The sequence below is a fragment of the Dipodomys spectabilis genome, unplaced genomic scaffold (genome assembly GCF_019054845.1).
Source record: "Dipodomys spectabilis isolate Male_0828 unplaced genomic scaffold, ASM1905484v1 ptg000136l, whole genome shotgun sequence".
NCBI lineage: Eukaryota > Metazoa > Chordata > Mammalia > Rodentia > Heteromyidae > Dipodomys > Dipodomys spectabilis.
This window is the reverse complement of record NW_024870813.1, coordinates 10,825,553-10,846,624: the sequence shown is the minus strand read 5'-3', so window position 1 is coordinate 10,846,624 and position 21,072 is coordinate 10,825,553. Positions and strand designations below refer to the sequence as shown.

The window sequence follows — 21,072 nt, the reverse complement described above, 5'->3', positions numbered from 1 at the left end:
TTTCCTAGGACTGATTAGTCAAAGACAATTTACAGCAGCACTGTAGTCACAGGCACCACAGCTTTTTATGTGGATGAGTTATTTAACACCGTACTCTTCATTTAACCTGCCCTCATGGAAACTAGCTTATCACTGATACCCAAATCCCTTAAGTGTAGTCTTAGCTATGAGGACCTGGGTAAAAGATATAGGCAGGCACTCGCAAGCATGGATGATTTGAACTGCCCGCAGTTTAAGTATTTGAGTATCTTCAGAAGGCAACTAGTTGCAAATTCAAGACAATACATAGAAAGGATTATATGGATTTCCTCCCAAAACATGCCATAAAATAATGCTAGTATGAGCTTACATTACACTAATGATGATAGAAGCAATGTATTTTTTAAATAACCCATAAGTTGGGATATAATCATAGTTTGATGCAAATAAGAACTAAAAATGATCTTATTTGTTATCTGTACATCTTAGAAATATGAAAGAATATTGATTCCTTATTTGGAGAAATTTTGGTCTATATATACATATATATGAGCACATGATTTTTGTCAACTCTCAAAATGTAAATATAAACAATGCCACATGCAGTGGCTGACACTTATAACTCAAAAGGCAGAGATAAGAGATTCCCCATACTAAGGCCAGCCTGGGAAAAGGTTAGCAAGGTCCTATTGTAAGTCCAAGTTTGGCATAGTGGCACATTCCTATGCTGCCACATGCTACCTCAGCTACTCAAGTAGGAGGCTTGACACTGGAAGCTGAAGTTTAAAATGAGTAAGTTAATTGATGTAATATTAACAAAACTACAGACCTTATTCAGATGTTTCCCGTTATCCCACTAATGTTCTTTCTGTGGTCTAAGATAGAATCCAGGATCCTACAGTGCACCTTCTAAGTAGTCGTGTTCTCTTATTCTCATGAAGTCTGGGGTTTCAGTCTTTGTCTTTTCATAATTTTGACATTCTTGAAGAGTTCTCCCCAGCCATTTTGTAGAATGTCTCTCAGTTTGTGTTTGACTAATTTTTCCCCATGATTAAGTTCCAAGTTATGCATTTTTTGGCAAGGAGATGACAGAAATAGTATTCTGTTCCCAGTGTATCATATCCAGAGACATATGATATCAATTAGCCTCATTAGTGGTGATGTTAACTTTGATTCACTTCACTTGGTAAAAGTGGTCCCTGCCAGGTTTCTACTTTGTGAAGTTAGTATTTTTGCCTTTTGAATGAATAAATGTCTCATGAGGAAATACTTTTTGCAAGTATGTGTGTTGCATATATCCATTAATTAATCTTGCATGTAGTAATTATTACTGTGTTGTTAACCAAATAATGACTTTTTACTATTCTTTATACATTTATCAATTAGAAGAGCTTTTTTTTCTGCTTTTTGTTGTTATTGTTGTTGTTGTTGTTAGCTGGTTGGTTTTTCTTGGTGCAAGGGATTGAATGTAGGAGCTTTCACATGATAAATAAATATGAGCTACACCACCCCCTCAGGAACCATTCTCAAAACTGTACTAACAGAAATGTTACTTCCCTTTCATACCATTTCCCCTCCCGTTTTTCTGCTCTTCCCATCCTGTTCCTACCCAGCTTTTGTAGGTAATCTATCTCAGTTTCTGTTTGGCCTTCTTGTATTTTTTTTCCTAACACTGTCATTGAGATATATTCACAAAGAATTTACCCATCTAAATTGTGCAATTCATTGTTTTTATTTTATTTTTGTCTTATTGTATTATTCAGTTCTCTACTTAGTGTATACTTCATTGTATTTATGGCTTTCAACCATCACCACAATTAATTTCGGAACATTATCATCCCAAAAAGAAACTGTCCAGTTAGTTTCTGGATTTTTTTTTCTCTCTGCATTTTCCTGTTCTGAAAAATCTCATAAAAATGGAATCTTACAATATGTGGTTTTGTGTGTTGGGTTTTTTTAAAAAAATAAGTTTTTTATTGTGAAAATACTGCACAGAGGGGTTACAGTTACATGAGCAAGGTAATGAGTACATTTCTTTTTTTTTTTTTTTTCTTGGTCTAGTCGTGGGGCCTGAACTCTGGGCCTGGGCGCTGTCCTTCAACTCTTCAGCTCAATGCTAGTGCACTACCACTTGAGCCACAGTGCCACTTCCAGCTTTTTTCTTTTTGCTTATGTGGTGCTGAGGAATCGAACCCAGGGCCTCAGGCATGCAAGGCAAGCGCTCTACCACTGAGCAACCTTCCCAGCCCTATGAGTACATTTCTTATCAAGTATTGTTGTCTCCTCCTTTGTTTTTCCCCTACCATCCCTTCCCTCCCACTTCCACAACTACACTCTCCCTAACCCCACTTAAATAAAAATATGGAACGCTTCACGAATTTGCATGTCATCTTTGCACAGAGGCCATGCTAATCTTCTCTGTATCATTCCAGTTTTAGTATATGTGCTGCCGAAGCAAGCACTGTGTTGGGTTTTTTTACATACCAGGTTTTAGTTTTTTGTTGTTGTTTTTTTGTCAGTTGTGGGGCTTGAACTCTGGGCCTGGGCACTGTCTCTCAGCTCTTCAGCTCAAAGCAAAGACTCTACCACTTGTGCCACAGTGCCACTTCTGGTTTTCTGGTAGTTAATTGGAGATCAGTCTCATGAACTTTCCTGTCTGGTCTAGCCTTTGAACCGTGATCCTCAGATCTCAGCCTCCTGAGTAGCTAGAATTATAGGCATTAGCCACCGGTACCCAGCTTTTTTTTTTTTTTTTTTTTTTTTTTTAAATTTTGCTGCTGTCCCTGATCCTCTTTTTCTGCAAGGCTATCACTCTACTACCTGAGCAACAGCGCCACTTCTGGCTTGTGCTTTTTTTTTTTTTTTGGTTGGCCATGGGGCTTGAGCTCTGGACCTAGGCGCTGTCCCTCACCTCTTCAACTCAAGGTGAGTGCTCTACCACTTGAACCACAGCGCCACTTCCAGTTTTCTGGTAGCTAATTGGAGATAAGAATCTCACAGACTTTCCTGCCTGGGCTGGCTTTGAATGGAGATCCTCAGATCTCAGCCTCCTAGCTAGGATTACAGGTGTGAACCACCAATGCCTGGCTTGTACCAGTTTATTTTATTTAACATGTTTGCATGTTATAGCATGTACATCAGTATTTATTTCTTTATATTGCCTTATAATGTCTCATTGCACAGAATACCAGTTTCCTAGCTTCCATAACAGATTTGGCACAGTTCGATTGACTTCACAGAAATGTATGCTCACATTGTTTTTGTAGGTCAGACATGCAAAATAACAGGTATCAACAGAGCCATTTTCCCTCAAGAAATTTTAGGCAATCCTTCCTGGTCTCTTCCTAGCTTCTGGCAGCTCCTAGAAATCAATTTGTGACATTTTTTAGCTTATAATTGTAGCACTGCAATTTCTATCTTTGAATCACTTCAATCATTGTTTCAGTTCTCCCTTAACAAGACATCAATAATTGGACGTGGAGTTTATTCTAATCTAATAGTACCTCATCTTAACTACTATCCCCACAAAAGACTTATTTACAAATAAGTTCACATACCAAGATTCCAGGAAGGCATGGATTTTGAGGGTATACCAATCAATCCAGTATATGTAGGTATATGTAGGTATGCTTTTATTTACCTATTCAGCATTTGTATTCTTGTGGGGTTTTTCCCACATTCATATGAACAGATTTGTAATTTCTTACTTCTTCCTTTTCTTTATCATTCCCTTTTTTTTTTTGTCAGTTGTGGGGCCTGAACTCCAGGCCCGGGCGCTGTCCCTCAGCTCTTCAGCTCAAGGTTAGCACTCTACCACTTGAGCCACAGCACCACTTCCGGCTTCTTATGCTTATGTGGTGCTAAGGAATCAATCCCAGAGCCTCATGCATGCAAGGCAAGGACTCTACCAATGAGCCACTTTCCCAGCCCTTTCTTTTTGTTTAAAAAGTGGAGACTCCTTATGTTCTTTTGCTTTTTTTTTTTTCACTTTGTTATATATTGTGGAACTATCTTCATAGCATTTCATAGCGAAATCTAAATGTTCTAATCCAAATGTTCAGTTATAAAGAATTGTATTAATATAGCTATAACGCAAGAATTGACTTAGTCATAAAAGGATTTTTATTAACAGAAAAATATGTGTATATATATGTATATATGCGTGTGTATATTATATCTACAAGTCCTTTAATGTAGTTTGCATAATATAATATATTAATATAGTATGAAATATGAAATTTTTCTCTCTAATCCTGTTCTCCATGTATTTACTACCTTCTCAGTGTCAGTCAGTGCTTCCACTAAAAGTCATCTTTACATACCACTCCATACCTGGACTTATTGCTTAAATATATTATGTACATTGTTTTGGTTTAAAATATTTTATTAATGCATCATAGTTTACTATTCCTCTTCTAATGTGCATTTTGGTATTTCAAGTCTTTTGCTATTATTACAGCACAATTTATAGTAGCCAAAATAATTATTCTTAAAATCCCATGAATAATAAAAATGAATAAATTATGTTTATAAAGTAGAATATTACGCAATGAAACAATAAATGAACTACCACTTCACTCAACAATATAGTGGGGCTGGGAAGGTGGCTCAATGGTAGAGTGCTTGCCTTGCAAATATGAGGCCCTGGGTTCAATTCCTTAGCACCACATAAGCAGAAAAAGTCAGAAGTGGCACTCAGTGGTAGAGAGTTAACCTTGAGCTGAAGAGTTGAGGGACAGCACCCAGGCCTAGAATTCAGGCTCCACAACTGACCAAAAAAACCAATATAGCATACATAATATTGAGCAAAGTCAGACTCAAAAGAGTATAAACTTACTTCCACCCTAGACAGGATAGGGATAACTCCCATGAGATCAATAGAAATTTAAATTCTAGATTTTCTTTTATTTATTTATTTTATTTGTTTGTTTGTTTTTTGTCATCCTGGGGCTTGGAACTCTGGGCCTGGGCACTGACCCCTGAGCTCTTCAGCTCAAGGCAAGTGCTCTACCACTTGAGCCACAGTGCCACTTCTAGTTTTCTGGTAGTTAATTGGAGATAAGAGTCTCACGGACTTTCCTGCCTGGGCTGGCTTCGAACCGTGATCCTTAGATCTCAGCCTCCTGAGTAGCTAGGATTGTAAGTATGAGCCACCATTGCTGGCAAATTCTGGATATTTTTAAACCAACTATCTGGAAACAATGGAGAATAATGAAAATCAGGCAAGTACCTTCAAGAGAAGTGTGTAGTTGGTAGAATATAGCCGTTAGTAAGTTTCCTGTATTTCCGTTGTCTTTCTCTAGGGCAAACACAAATTGGCACCAAATGACATAGCTGAAAACTTGATAGAAACATGCAATCTTCTTAGCATGTGAGGTCAGAAGAAGAGTTTAGAATGACCACATTAAGTAGAAAATAACTGAGGAAATTCTCCTTAACCAAATGTGACCCTAAATTCAAGATAAATAGCCTATCCAAGTCTGTAGATGAACCCTGAATTTTGCAGGATAGCAAAGCTAAAACTAAAAGAATTCCACAGAGATTTTATTATTTATTACTGGGGTGCTGCTGTTTACCTGCCTACCTTTTGTGGGGGTGGGGATGGGGAGGTAATCTTCATGAAAACAGTTAATTATTCTCTCCAACAGGGGTCAGCAATTTTATCTTAAAGAACCAGAAAATAAATAGTTTAGGCCCACCAGCAATCTGTTTTCTGTTGTAACTACTTATAGCACCCAAAGACAAATTGCCATAGCCCCATTCCATGAAAACAACCTGCCCTACTACATCTCCATCTTATGCTAAGTATACCATCTAATGATTGATCTGAAAGTAACAAGTGATAAATCTAACTTATAGGTCGATTTAATTGAGAGTTGAGTGCTTAGCTAACAAATTGGTCCTTAGTAGAAACATGTGAGAAAATATTAAAGGGTTTAGAACAGAGGTATAATATGTTCAGAACACTAGGGGATAGAATTCTGTGCTAGTATATAAACTAGAGTAGAGGAAGAAGAGATAATCAGGCAGACTGATTTGGCAAGCGCTTTTTTGTTTGTTTGTTTGTTTTTTTGGGGGTCCAGTTGTGGGGCCTGAACTCTGGGCCTGGGTGTTGTCCCTCATCTCTTTAGCTCAAGGCTAGCGCTCTACCTCTTGAGCCACAGCACCACTTCTGGCTTTTTTCTTCTTGCTTATGTGGTGCCGAGGAATGGAACCCAGGGCCTCAGGAATGCAAGGCAAGCGCTCTACCACTGAGCCACCTTCCCAGCCCAGGCAGACTGATTTGGAAGCAATGATGTAGATATATAACAATAGAAACTTGAGTTTGAATTGTGGCAAGCTAATGAAAACATGGTAATATAATTCATTTCATTTCCTCAGATTGTGGGCCTACTATGTTCCAGAAACTAATTTAGTTATTTTATAGATGATGATATATCTATCTGGGGAACTCAGGATATGTGAAATACAGAGAGGTGTGAAGAAATAAAAGATAACCTGTTACACTATGAGTTCTAGTATTTAAGGTGTTAATGGCAAAAATGAGGAGAAACTAATACTAAATACCAGTTTAAGAAATGCTTTATACAAGACTTAATATTAGATGAGTAGTTAAGTTAGCCAAAGGCAAAAAATCATTTTAGTTCGCGAAAAAAGGGTTAAGTACCATGCACTAGATATAATTGAATATGTCTACATGTGCAAGTTAAGTATAAGTACTAGAAGCTAAAAAAAGACAAAGAAGCATCTCAATAAAGGCAAAAGACATCATGAAAGATTTAACAGGATTTAGTGACTACGTAAGAGATAACCTTAATCTTTTGAACTTAAGTGACTAGAAAAAAGAAAAATACAAAGAAATAGAAAGTCAGTATTAAGAATTTTGTAGCTTAGGGACTGGGAAGGTGGCTCAGTGGTAGAGTACTTGCCTTACATGCATGAAGCCCTGGGTTTGATTCCTCAGCACCATATAAGCAGAAAAGGCTGGAAGTGTCACTATAGCTCAAATGGTAGAGTGCTAGCCTTGAGCTGAAGAGCTGAGGGACAGCGCCCAGGTCAAGAGTTCAGGCCCCACAACTGACCAAAAAAAGAAAAGAGTTTTGTAGTTTACAGGCATTTATCATCTGTGTAGTCATGAAATACTAGGAGTATGTATGTGTGTGTGTATGTGTGTGTGAATAATGACACTAAATTAACACTAATTCTGTTTCTGTCCATGGAATTCCAAATATCAGATACTTATCCTAGGTTCTTAAAGGCAATTAACAACCTAGAATTGATTATTGATACTTATTTAACACTATAAACTAGATTATTGATACTTATTTAACACTATAAACTATAAATATATATATACATTATATATATATATACATATATATATATACATATATAGTAACTGAAGAAAAAAACAGTTTCTGTGAATGTTCCAAAGGCCTGATTCTAAATAATAAAATTAATTGCTCTTTATTTTTTTTTTTGGTCAGTCGTGGGGCTTGAACTCTGGGCTTAGGTGCCTCAGCTCTTCAGCTCAAGTCGAGCACTCTACTGCTTAAGCCACAGCACCACTTCCAGTTTTCTAGTGGTTTATTGGACTTTCTTGCCCGGGCTGGCTTTGAACCGTGATCCTCAGATCTCAGCCTCCTGAGTAGCTAGGATTACAGGGGTGAGCCACCGGGGCCCAGCTAATTGCTCTTTCACTTGTCTTAAACTATTGCTGTTTGAAGAACCACCGATCATGAATGAATGCTTTAAGTCTGTAATTATGCATTCATATATGACAAGGCTGTCAGTTTCACTGGAAATCTAGTACTTAGCAGAATGCTATTGGTCTAGTGAAACTGTAGCTCAGAAAATTTCCTAGAGGGTCTGGGAAGGTGGCTCAAGTGGTAGAGCGCTCACCTTGAGCTGAAGAGCTGAGGGACAGTGCCCAAGCCCAGAGTTCAGGCCCCACGACTGGACCCAAAAATTAAAAATTAAAAAAAAATAAAAGGTGATTGATTAGAGATCCAAATGCTGTACATCTAGAACAGAAAAGAGAGAAGGGGTAGGAAACATGGAAACTTTCTAAAATAAGGGCTATTTTAATTATGATGATGGCTTCATGGGTGTTTACATATTCATATTTATCAATTTGTTCACTTTAGCCAGGCAGTGGTGGCTCACACCTGTAATCCTAGCTACTCAAGAGGCTGAGATCTGAGAATTGTGATTCAAAGCGGCTGAAAAGTCACCATGAGATTCTTATCTCTAATTAACCACCAAAACACCAGAAGTGATACTGTGGTTCAAAGTTGTAGAGAAGTAGCCTTGAGCAAAAGAGCTCAGGGACAGTGCCCAGGCCCTGAGTTGAAGCCTCACAAACAACGACAACAACAAAAATGTACACTTTAAATATATGCAGCTTATTATATGTCATCCATGCCTTAATAAAGATGTAATAAAAGAAAGGAAATTCAAACCAGGTGCTTCTGGCTCATGCCTGTAATCCTAGCTACTCAGAAGGTTGATACCTGGGATCGCAATTTAAACCCAGCCTGGACTAGAAACATTATGAGATTTGAATTAACACCAAAAAAGCCAGTAGTGTAGCAGTTGCTCACATGTTAGAGGGCTAGCCTTGAGGAAGGAAAAAAAAACTCAGGGACAATGCCCAGGCCCTGAGTTCAAGCCCTAAGACTGGCACCAAAATTAAAAAGAAAATTCATCTTAAAATATGTACGTATAATGTTTTTAGTCCTGCACCAGGCACAATGCCACCTACCTTCAGTCTCAGCTACTTGGGAGACTGAACTGGGAGGATTAATTGAGCTTATGAGTTGGAGACCAGCCTGGGCAACACCTGCCTCAGACAGAAAAGAAAAAGAAAAAGAGAGACTAGGTGAAAAAAAAGGAGTTGGCCATTTAAAGAAATATATACAGTCTAGGCTGCATGAGTTATAATGAATTCTGATTATTTTTAACACTAGTTGAAGTAGCTAATATAGAGATTTGTGAATTTGTACTAGTGTAAATGATTCTTTTTCTTGAGTTATTTTTCTTGAGACTAGAGACTAACCTAGATTTTAAGAAGGTTTTATAAAATGTCAATTCCACATTAACTTGATTCTTTTTCTTATAAGAGATACAGAAAGATCAGTGTCTCCGGTGCTCAATATTATAACAGGTACCTTTCATAAGACTTTTTTTAAAACTTTGTACATTCTCACTTTTATTAATTAGCTTATTTTTTCGAATCTATTCATAACTTTTTGGCAAAGTCTTCCTAGCTGGGGTTGAAACCCTAGTTAGTTGTTGTAGAATTAATTCTGTAGGTTAAATATAGATATGTTAGAAGACATAGCAACTTTTTGTTGTTCCGTTGGTGGTGGTCGTGGGGCCGAAACTGGGCCTGGGTGCTGTCCCTCAGCTCTTCAGCTCAAGGCTAGCACTCTCTCTACCACTTGAGCCATAGTGCCACTTCTGGCTTTTTCTGTTTATGTTGTACTGAGGAATCGAACCCTGGGCCTCATTCATGAGAGGCAAGCACTCTACCACTGAACCACCTTACCAGCCCATATAGTTTGTTTGTTTCTTTGTTTGTTTGTTTGTTTGTTTTTGTGAGTCATGGGGCTTGAACTCTGGGCCTGGGCACTGTCCCTCAGCTCTTCAGCTCAAGGTGAGTGCTCTACCACTTGAGCCACAGCACCACTTCCAGTTTTCTGGTGGTTAATTGGAGAGAAGAGTGTTTTGGACTTCCCTGCCCAGGCTGGCTTTGAATTGAAATCCTCAGATCTCAGTCTCCTGAGTAGCTAGGATCACAGGTGTGAGCCAACAACACCTGGCTAATATAGCAACTTTTATAAGGAAGTTCAAATTGGAACATGTGAGTCAAGGGAATCTTAAAGGAACTGTTGTTTATTACTTGAGATATATTCAGTCAGAAGCTTCTGTGATATTGATGAACTGCTCATTCTATTATATAATATTTTCAGCTCTTGGAATTTAATCTAAATGTCTATTAAAAATATGGCATAATCTACTAAATGAAGACATTCATGTCATTTTTATATGTAATAGGGAAAATAAAACCAACCTAAATAGGTAAGATATGCTAATTCGCTGTTAACATTAAAACTAATGCAGCAACTTGAGCATGTCTTTATATATTAAGTGAAAAATGGGCCCAGTGGTTTATTAACATTGTGTAGCTTCATCACTTAGGATTTGAATACTTTTCTGTAAACATAAACAAGTCATCATGTAAAAGTTACCTGCCATTACAATGAGTAAGAATGATTGCATCAGGGTATTATATGATAAAACTATGTATTTTCTATATCTTATTTTCACATTTTAAAACTTATCTATTGTTTCTCAAATAATCTTTTTTTTTTAATTACTAATGTGCAAATCTAGCTACCCTAAAGTAACTTAGATTTCTAGTGGCTGAAGCTCTGGGGTTTCATTATACAGTGATGGCTTAATTAACAAATTTTCTCTGAACAAAACCTTTTATACCCAAGCCTAGTTTTGGTGCAGCAGGCATAGAGGAAGGATCAATTTTCTCTGAGCTAGATTGGTGGCAGCAGGGACTAATGAGGCAGGGCCTTGAAAGTGGCGCTCCCTCAGATCTAACTCCTCAGGGGTTGGCTAGAGCTGAAGCTGAGGGCACTGCTGTTCTCCTGGGACCTACACAGCCTGGTTACCCAGGTGTTGAAAAAACAATTTCTGTACCAAGACCATATGTGGCTTTTAAGAGACACGGCAGGACTCTTGCTTTAGGCAGAGCATTCCTTGTGTGGAATGAGTGTGCTAGAAAATCACAGAGGGAATCCCATGTGCTAGGAAGCTTCTGCTTATCTTCTCTATACTTAGTATGCTGCTTTTTCACTTCTGTGGGTCTTGTTTTACTCAACTATAAAATGAAAGAACTAGCAAGAAAATGTCTAATGTGTCTTTGAGTTCTAATATGGTGTATGTAGGCAAAACTTCCTGTAAAGGGTAAGATGTAACTATTACCTGCTTTGCAGGACATGAGATCTCTATCACATGTTTTCAACTGTGCTCTATACTGTGAAAATATGAATACTTAACAATATGTAGGCAAATGAGTGTGACTATGGTCCAATAAAACTTCATTTACAAAATATGCAGATAGCCAGATTTAGCTCAAGTGGTAGAGCGTTAGCCTTTAAGAGCTGAAGGATACCACCCAGGCCCCGCAACCCACAAAAAATAAATAAATAAACAAAAATAAAGTCTACTATTCTTTCTGAGAAAATGCACTAATTGTGCATGGTCTCTGAATCTTTTGCTTTCTTCCCATCCTTTTCTCTCCCATCCCTCCCTCCCTTCATTCCTTCTTTGTGTTTGTTGTTTGGTTGGTTGGTTTTGTTTTTCCAGAAAGGGACAACTGTCATGCTTGATACCAAGTTTCAAATCTCCATATCTCTGTACCTAATATAGAAATCAGATGTCTTCTCTTTCATGACCTTTGTTAGTTTTCCCATATCTGACCTGCACTAGTGTAGTTTATAGTCCAGGCACTTTGTGTGTGTGTGTGTGTGTGTGTGTGTGTGTGTGTGTGTGTGTGTGTGTGTGTGTGTGTGTGTGTGTGTGTGTGTGTGTATACGTGTGTCATTGGTCATGGAGCCTGAGCTCTGGCCTGGGCACAGTCTCTAAGCTCTTCAGCTGAAGGCTAGTACTCTACCACTTTGAGCCACAGAACCACTTCCAGCTTTTTCTGCTTATGTGGTGCTGAGGAATCGAACCCAGGGCCTCATGCATGCAAGGCAAGAACTCTACCACTGAGCCACCTTCCCAGCTTAGTCTAGGCACTTAATATCAAAGTTTACTTCTGTTTTCAACAATGAAAGAACAGTTATAGGGTGGGATAATTAATTCAAGCCTAATACTATATAAAGGGATCAGCATAGGATCCACTTTTTAAGGTGGAGAACATGAATTCCTTATCAGCTTATCCACTAGCCACAGTTATGAACACACAACTGACATACTTGTTTCTGACTTCATGCTGGAAATTCAGCCTGGTACATAGCAAGATACAGGCAAGCGGGCTATATAGTATAATCTCACCTCTAAAATAAAAAAACAAATGAACTATTTTGTAATAATTCGAAGATATTACTTACCTTTTGACTCTCAGCTGCACTCTCAGATGTTCTATGACCTGTGATGTGGCAATAGATTGAATATTAAAGAAAAAAGAATCCCAACTGTCCTCTCTTAAACCAGACATTAAAAAGATTAGCAAAGTGGCCTGGTGGCTCACGCCTATAATACTCAAGAGGCTGAGATCTGAGGATTGGGATTCAAAGCCAACCCAGGCAGAAAAAGTCTGGGAGACTCTTATCTCCAATAAACCACTCAGAAAACCGGAAGTGGCACTGTGGCTCTAGTGGTAGAGTGCTCCCCTTGAGCTGAAGGGCTGAAGGCCAGTGCCCAGGCCCAGAGTTCAAGCCCTACAACCGACCAAAAAAAAAAAAGATTAACAAAAATACAAATGCCACGTTGTTGAATAGTATCTTTGTTTGCAATCTATTCTTACCTCTTAGAAAAATGTTATGTTTAAATGTAGTAGGTTTTAAGTTGTCTAAGAAAAATGTTATGTTTAAATGTAGTAGGTTTAACATTTTAAGTTGTCTATTTTAATTTACCATGTGATAAATATTAATGGATAAAAGCTATGTGAGGACCCTCAGTAACTTTTAAGATTATTATAAGAACCTGAGGCTAAAAAGATTGAAAACCCCTATTCTAATGAAATACCCTTAGTTGCTACGCATGGATCTCATAGTTACTGATAGCATATTCCCTCATATAAGATATCTACTAAAATTTCCCCAGAAGAAAGAAATGTTAACAATTTAGTGATTATCCTCCCAGACATCTTTCTACTGAGTTCTTTTTTTTGGGGGGGGGGGGGAGGGGAGTCCGGTTGTGGGGCCTGAACTCTGGGCCTGGGCGCTGTCCCTCAGCTCTTCAGCTCAAGGCTAGCGCTCTACCACTTGAGCCACAGCGCCACTTCCAGCTTTTTTTTTCTTTTTGCTTATGTGGTGCTGAGAATCGAACCCAAGGCCTCAGGCATGCAAGGCAAGTGCTCTACCACTGAGACACCTTCCCAGCCCCCGTCTACTGAGTTCTTGAATGCACACATAATTACATAATTTTAGAGATTTAGGATCATACTATAGGATCATACTATACTCTTACAAACTTTTTTGTCCTGAGATACCTCACCAGTTTCTTGGGGTTTTTCCCCCTGTTCGCTCTTTGACTTCTTACAAAATCTTAGGATATAAAAGTTGAAAAGACAAAGGGATCATCTTATCTCATTCCCAGTTCTATTCAGGAATTCTCTATAAAGTACTTATAATCTTGTAATTTATTCATTTCAGTTGTATAAATACTAAATTGTTAGAAATTCTTTCCTTATGTTGGGCAGAAATTCTTCTATACAAAAATTGATCTATCCATCCTACCTCTGTTTGGAGCACAGTAGAGTATATCTTATCCATCTTTACTCTGTTTTATTCTGGGTATTTTTTTCTGAACTGACTTCTAGTTCACTAATTTTCTAAGTTTAATTGAAGCTTCTGTACACTTATCCATTGAATTCTTTCTTTTCAATTTTCATTTAAACCTATCAAGTTTGCTCTTGCTTTCAATTTCCTTTTTATTGTTTCTAATCACCTCTTGTCATTTTCTGTCTTTTTTCTTTTTTTAATTAGTCATGGGGCTTCAACTCCTGCCTGGGTGCTGTCCCTGAGCTCTTCATCTCAAAGTGAGTGCTCTACCACTTGAGCCACAGCACCACTTCTGGTTTTCTGAGTGGTTTATTGGAGATAAGAGTCTCATGGACTTTCCTGCACAGGCTGGCTTTGAACTATGATCCTCAGATCTCAGCCTCCTGAATAGCTAAGATTTCAGGTGTGAGCCACCGGCGCCCGGCTTCTGTCTTTTTTAAAACTCTTAACCAGTAAGGACACTTATTTCAAATTCAACATGAATAATACCTTTAGCTAGTTTCTGTCATGTTTTTAATTTAACTTTTAGCATGGTTTTAATTTCTTACATCTTCATATTATTCTCTCTCTCTCTTTTTTTTTTTTTTTGCCAATCCTGGGGGCTTGAACTCAGGACTTGGGCACTGTCTCTGAGCTGCCTTTGCTCAAGCATAGCACACTATCCCTTGAGCCACAGCACCACTTCTGGCTTTTTCTGTTTATGTGGTACTGAGCACTCAAACACAGAGCTTCATGCCTGCTAGGCAAGCACTCTACCACTAAGCCACATTCCCAACCCTTATTCTCTATTTTTTATTGTAGGTAAGACATTGGATTTGCAAAACCTGTTTGTAGAAATAATTCACATTTGTTTTGGACAGATTTGGGAACACTAGCACACTGGAGTCATCTTAATATAAGTTTAGAAATTTAAATAATTGGAAATTCATCCTTCCTACTTCCTATTTGCCCACCCTTAATCTTTTCAGCACTCAACTTAAATTTTAACAGGACTTTTCTCTTTAAGAGAATTTATCCAGATATTTTGATTAAGACGGTTTGCTCTAATTTCCTTAGGTAGGCTGTCATTGGTAAAAGTTCTTGATTTATATTAATATTCCTCTGTGCTCCTGGGTTATTTGGGAATCTGCTAGAGAACAGGGCAAAGCAGTGTTGTTGGTAGATTTGTTTTGTCATCTACTACATTCATCTTTAAGAGCACCTCTTAAATGTTTAATCTTATACAAGTTTTTTCTCAAATGAACTGAGAATACTATCAAATTCAAGTAAACAGTTATTCTGTCTTTGATCTCATAGTTTTGAATGGTTAGGGAACAAAAACAGTACTGCCTTTGTTTATTAACTAGATTAGGCTAAGGTATTAGTTAACAACCCTCAAAATCTTGTTGACTTACAACAATAGAAATATTCTTGTCTTTCACAAAATAGCTGAAACATTACTCCATCTTTTTTTATTTATATTTTTATTATCTTTAAGTAGATGCTCAAAGGGGTTGCTATTCAATAAATCAGTTTATAAGTATACTGTGTCTTGATCACCCCTTTCATCACTTTTCCCATCTCTCCCAACTCAACCCATTCCCTCAAATTTGCTTATTTTATAAGATATGCATTGAATATTACCACTGCATTCTCCACCCTTCCTCTCTTATTTGTCTTTCTACCTTTCTTTGGCCCCTTCCCAATATCTCTCAAGTGCCAGTTCCCTGTTATTTTATTGACTTGAGTTTGTTTTTTAAGGAATTAAAACTATTTGAATTCTCCCCTACAAATACTGTACTTTGGTTAATATATTTGTGTACACTTGTATACAACTTCATATCATTCTAGGACTGACACTGAAAGGCAGCCCTACCCAGAACATGTCAGTCATCTCAGATGGGAAAAGAACTGGCCAAACAACTAAGCAAGCAGTAGTTGGTGAAGTTCTTGTTCCATTACTACCTACATTTCATTAGCAGAAACAAGTTATGTTGCTAGCCTGCCCAGATTACCACCCTCCCCCAGGGATAGGCCCAGTAAAGAGGAACAATGAATATAGTGTACAGTGGCCCCATTTTCTTTCACATTTACATTCTACTCCTCTTCTTTTTTTTGGTGGGGGGGGTCCGTTCATGGGGCCTGAACTGTGGGCCTGGGCACTGTCCCTCAGCTCTTCAGCTCAAGGCTAGTGCTCTACCACTTGAGCCACAGTGCCACTTCCGGCTTTTTTTCTTTTTGCTTATGTGGTGCTGAGGAATCGAACCCAGGGCCTCAGGCATGCAAGGCAAGTGCTCTACCACTGAGCCACCTTCCCAGCCCCTCTACTCCTCTTCTAATAAAGCTAATGTTCAACATGAAAGATCTCATTACTATTTAATTCAACCAAAACAAAAAATACAGTGGAAGCTGAAAACATGGCTTAGTAGTAGAGCACTTACCTGGCAGGTAGAAGCCCTGATGCCAACCTGGCAGTACCACCCAAAAAGCAACCAAAATAAAAATGCAAACAAGCTAATATTGTTCAATCCCTGATTTCAGCTAAAGAATTGAATTTGTCTTTAAAATTGTTGCTCTTCCTTAAAAGCATTAATTACATGTTTATACAGCCTCTGCTACTTCTCCAAATTATTTTATCCTGTCTCTTAACAAACTAGTCCTTGGGAATTTTCTCTTCAAGGAGTTAATTACTGACCTCTAGGTAGCAAAAGACAGCATAGTTCTGGTTTCTATTTTGCACTGACCTTCAGTAGCATTAAGTTTTCTATATCAGCTTTTCTAGGATTTTTATTTCAAAATTATCAATCTCATTTATGTGAAGTTCTCTCTTTTCCTACTTGTTTGCTATACATACACAGTCAAGATACAGTTGCTATTACTCTTTTTTTTTTTTTTCTGTCAGTACTGGGGTTTGAACTCAGGTCCTCACACTTGCTTAGCTTGCTTGCCTGTTTTTATTTTTATTCTACATAAGCTCCATCTCCAACCTTGCTTTTTGATGGTTATTTTTGGTGATTTCAGTCTCACAGATTTTTCTGCCTGGGTTGGCTCTAGGATTACAGAAGTAAGCCACCAACACCCAGCTCTATCGTTTTCTTCATTATCTGTGCCTATAAATTCTAAACTCAAAGATTCCTGCCTCTTTTTTACATTTATGGTATTTTTCTAGTTCTCCTATTACTGTATGTTTTTGAAAGTTACTTTGTTTTACGCGTGGTTTGACGTTTTCTGTCATGTCACTTTATTTTCACGTATTAAAGCAATCCCTGACATTTTTTGGTAGGATTTCTTATACAATTTTTTTCATGAATAAAACATAATATTGGAAAAGTTGGATAGTTTATTATTTCTTTACCTATAATACAATAGACCATTACTTAACTAGAGATGGAAATAAAGATTTTGTAAAAGAAAGGTATTCTCTGTTATACCTGTGTCAAAAAGATGCAAGTGCTTCCATAGCTTTCTGACCTCTGAATAATATCTGCCTTCTTTATATTTGCTTTAAGAGTAATTGAAGCAAAAAAAAAAAAAAGATCACAAAGTCTCCGTTGTTAGCTTTACAAATGCACTGATGAGTACCTTCTTTGATGGGATAAAAGCTTCAATAAGTGATGTTCCCACCTGTGTGGTTAATTTCAAAATATTGTTTGTCTAGCACATTGTTGTCAATGACAACTGAACAGAACTTTTTAGGAACAGTTGGCTATCCAACAATGGCAAATTTCAAGGCTATGCAAATTGTGCCAGTTCAGCCCAGCTCTTTTCTCTATTATCATATCAATTGAGTCAGTTCATAGGAGACAAAGCAAGGTTATGGGAACCACCTAGAGCATCATGCACCATTTAACATCAATGCAGCATACATGAACATCTGCAACTTCAATCTTATTAACAGAGGATGGAATGGAAGGCAATAAACAGCTTCCTTCATCATTTAATTGCAAAATAGTATTTCCTAATGTTTGCATTGTTTATCAACAGGAACTTCATCAATAATTGCATAATTATGGCTGCCTAGATTATAGTGCCCTCATACATCTTGTCATTTATTACAGAGTGGTCTGAATTTAATCTGAATTTCAACACATTATTCAGGGCTAATATAAACTCCTTGAAATGTGAGTTGCATAATACAGATATTTTGTGTAGTAGGAGAATGGCAGTTTATGATTCTTCAGTCACTTGGGGGATTAGGAAGACTGAAAGGCAGTGAAAGATGAGGGGAAGCCACTAGTTAGATTAAAACATAGACCCACTGAATACAGGAGTAGGTTATGTTCTTTAGAATGAATCACAAGTAATTAGATGTTTGCTTTAGGCCAAAATTGGGCTTAATTAAAACAGGATTATTATACTGAGGTCTTCCCCTCAATCTGTATTTAAAGGGAGAAAGTGGCAGAAATACAAATGTAGTGAGATAAGAGCTATTTGATCAAAATTAGAAATGTCAAGTTCAGAAGAAAACCTTGGCATACCTGTTCAACCTTTACTGCTATGGGTCTTGAAACCAGATAGTACCCTTGCTCCTAACCAGCAAATGTTAGTGTCTACAATAAGCAGCCAAGTGAGGTCTCCAGGCTCTGTGGAAGCAAATTTTTTTGGCACACGGTGCAAAAGATTGAAGAAAAAATGAAGGGAAACAATGTAAGCTCAGTCACAGTTACTGGTGTGGTCAGTGAGAGTTGTCTCATGAGGGGGAGAAAGGAAAATATGAAAACAGTGGGTACATTTAAAGCATCTAAGACAAGGAGTCTGAACTTTTTTTATGCATGAAAATCTTACATTTTCAGTTTATTTTCTGTTTCAATGACAGAGCTCTAAGAAGGCCTATTATAAGATTGCATTTGAAATACTTTAATTTGTGGTTAGTCTCCTTCTCCTTTCCCCCCAAAACATAAATTATAAAATAAGTGAATCCAATTTGAACTGAGCTGTTTCTTCCCAATTATCATCATAGTCATTTCCTTACAAGAAAACTTTGGGCTGGGAATGTGGCTTAGTGGTAGGGTACTTGCCTAGCTAGCATGCATAAAGTCCTGGGTTTGATTCTTCAGTACCACATACACATTAAAAGCTGGAAGTGGCGCTATGGCTCAAATGGTAGAGTGCCAGCCTTGAGCAAATGAAGCTCAGGGATAGGGCCTAGGCCCAGAGCTCAAGCCCCAGGACTGGCAAAAAAGAAAAAAGAAGGAAAGAAAATCTCTACAGTTTTCTTTTGTTTTCTTATTTTTATTACTTTCTTTTGATAATTTTCTACTCTTGTGGCAACAGATGTTTCTTCTCATAGTCATTTGTTTGTTTGTTGTTTTGTTATATTTTCAAGAGATCAGAGCCTCATTATTGACCAGACCAGTCTGGAATCCCTAAGCCATGTAATAATGCTGTTGGGCACCATTCCTGGTTTATCCTGATCTTTACAATGGGAGGGGAGTTGCTGGGGATTGAACCTAAGGACTTTGTACATCCTTGGCTAGCTCTATGGCTGGCTAAGCTACATCCTCAGCCTCTATTTTCTGTTTGTTTCTATGTTTTGAAAATCACTGAAAGAAATGGAGGAAAAGCAACAGCTGCCATAGCAAAGTATCCACAGACTAGAAGGAAGATGTAGTTTTGCCTTATTTTTAATTAAAAAGCTTACATAAAGTTAGGCTCTAGCCAGGTGCCATTGGCTCATGCCTGTAATCCTAACTACTCAGGAGGCTGAAGTCTGAGAATTGGGGTTCAGAACCAGCCCCCGCAGAAAAGTCCATGAGACTCAAATCTCCAGTTAACCACAAAAAAGTTGGAAGTAGGGCTGGGAACATGGCTTAGTGGTAGAGTGCTTGCCTAGTAATCATGAAGTCCTGGGTTTGATTCCTCAGTACCATATTAAACAGAAAAAGCTAGAAGTGGCACTTAGCTCAAGTGGTAGAATGTTAGGCTTGAACAAAAGAAGCTCAGGGACAGTGCCCAGGCCCTGAGTTCAAGTCCCAGTACTGGCAAAAAAAAAAAAATTAAAACTAAATCTGTAGCTCAAGTGGTAGAGTGCTAGCCTTGAGCACAAAAGCTTAGTGTCAGTGCTCAGCCCCTGAGTTCAAATCCTAGAACTCTCTATCTCTCTCTGTCTCTCTGTCTCTGTCTCTGTCTGTCTGTCTGTCTGTCTCTCTCTCTCTCTCTCATACACACACACACACACACACACACACGTTTTTCTTAATTTTCCTTAATTTTCTCCATTTAAAGTATGCTACTGGTGCAATATAGTTTGACCTGTAGTTATTTGACATTGTGCTAAAATCTTCTTTAAAAAAATATTATGGCATTTACTATAAATCCAAAAAGTTCTAGCTTTTAGCAGAATGAGGATGTAGATATTCTATATATACATACATATATACATATATACATATATGCTTATTACCAGAACACCTTAGGGAACACATTTTACAATAAATGTCTGCCTTACAAATTCTGAAACAGATATCCTTGTCCTTTAAAGCCTATATATGCAAACATTCAGGAACCTTTTTGTGTGTGTTTGCAGGTACTGAGCCTTGAACTCAGAACCTTGTACTCTCAGCTCTTTTGGTCACAATTGGCATTCTGCTACTTGAACCATACCTTCATTCTAACATTTTGCTTGATTAATTGGGAATAAAATATTTTCTACCAAGCCAGGCGCTGGTGGCTCACGCCTGTAATCCTAGCTACTCAGGAGGCTGAGATCTGAGGATCGCGGTTCAAAGCCAGCCTGGGCAGGAGAGACCGTGAGACTCCTATCTCCAATAAACCACCAGAAAACCGGAAGTGGCGCTGTAGCTCAAGTGGTAGAGTGCTCGCCTTGAGCTGAAGAGCTGAGGGACAGCGCCCAGGCCCAGAGTTCAAACCCCACGACCGACAAAAAAAAAAAATATTTTCTACCAGAGCTGACTTCAAACCTTGATCCTCAGATCTCAGCCTGCAAAGTAACTAGAATGACGGTGGCTCCCACTCAACTAATCAAGAACCATTTATAGAAGATATTTATCAAAACTACTATGATAATAACTTGCTCATAAAGACACTCTCTGTTTAAAAAGTAAAAGATAACATACAAATTAATGTTCTGTAATTTATATTACAATGCATATATAATTAATTATTTTAAGATGAAGCAAACCCTATACATTTAACAGCTATAATTAAGTTATCTCATTTGATACTAATTAGATGAGCCTAAAAGGATCACAAGTTTGTATTTTAAATATCAAAGTACAGGGCTGGGAAGGTGGCTCAGTGGTAGAGCGCTTGCCTTGCATGCATGAGGCCCTGGGTTTGATTCCTCAGCACCACATAAGCAAAAAGAAAAAAAGCTGAAAGTGGCGCTGTGGCTCAAGAGGTAAAGCACTAGCCTTGAGCTGAAGAGCTGAGGGACAGTGCCCAGGCCCAGAGTTCAGGCCCCACGACCGGACCCAAAAAAAGAAAAAAAATATATCAAAGTACAATCAGCAACTAATTTCCAAAAAGCTTTCCTATCTGGAACTCAACATTTATCTCTGCCCACACTATATTTTTATTGTCTTGTATCTTCGATTTGGATGCATTATGGATTGTGGAGAATATA

At 38.0% G+C, this 21,072-nt stretch overlaps 1 protein-coding gene and 1 non-coding gene across 3 annotated transcripts in view; one reads left to right on the top strand and one right to left on the bottom strand.

The window, feature by feature from the left end:
* Adk (adenosine kinase) overlaps window positions 1-21,072 on the top strand; it is a 411,200-nt gene that overhangs the window by 339,239 nt on the left and 50,889 nt on the right. The window lies entirely within an intron of this gene.
* Window positions 2,335-2,441, bottom strand: LOC122116621. Its single transcript, XR_006149003.1, has one exon. It is a non-coding gene; the product is annotated as a U6 spliceosomal RNA (small nuclear RNA).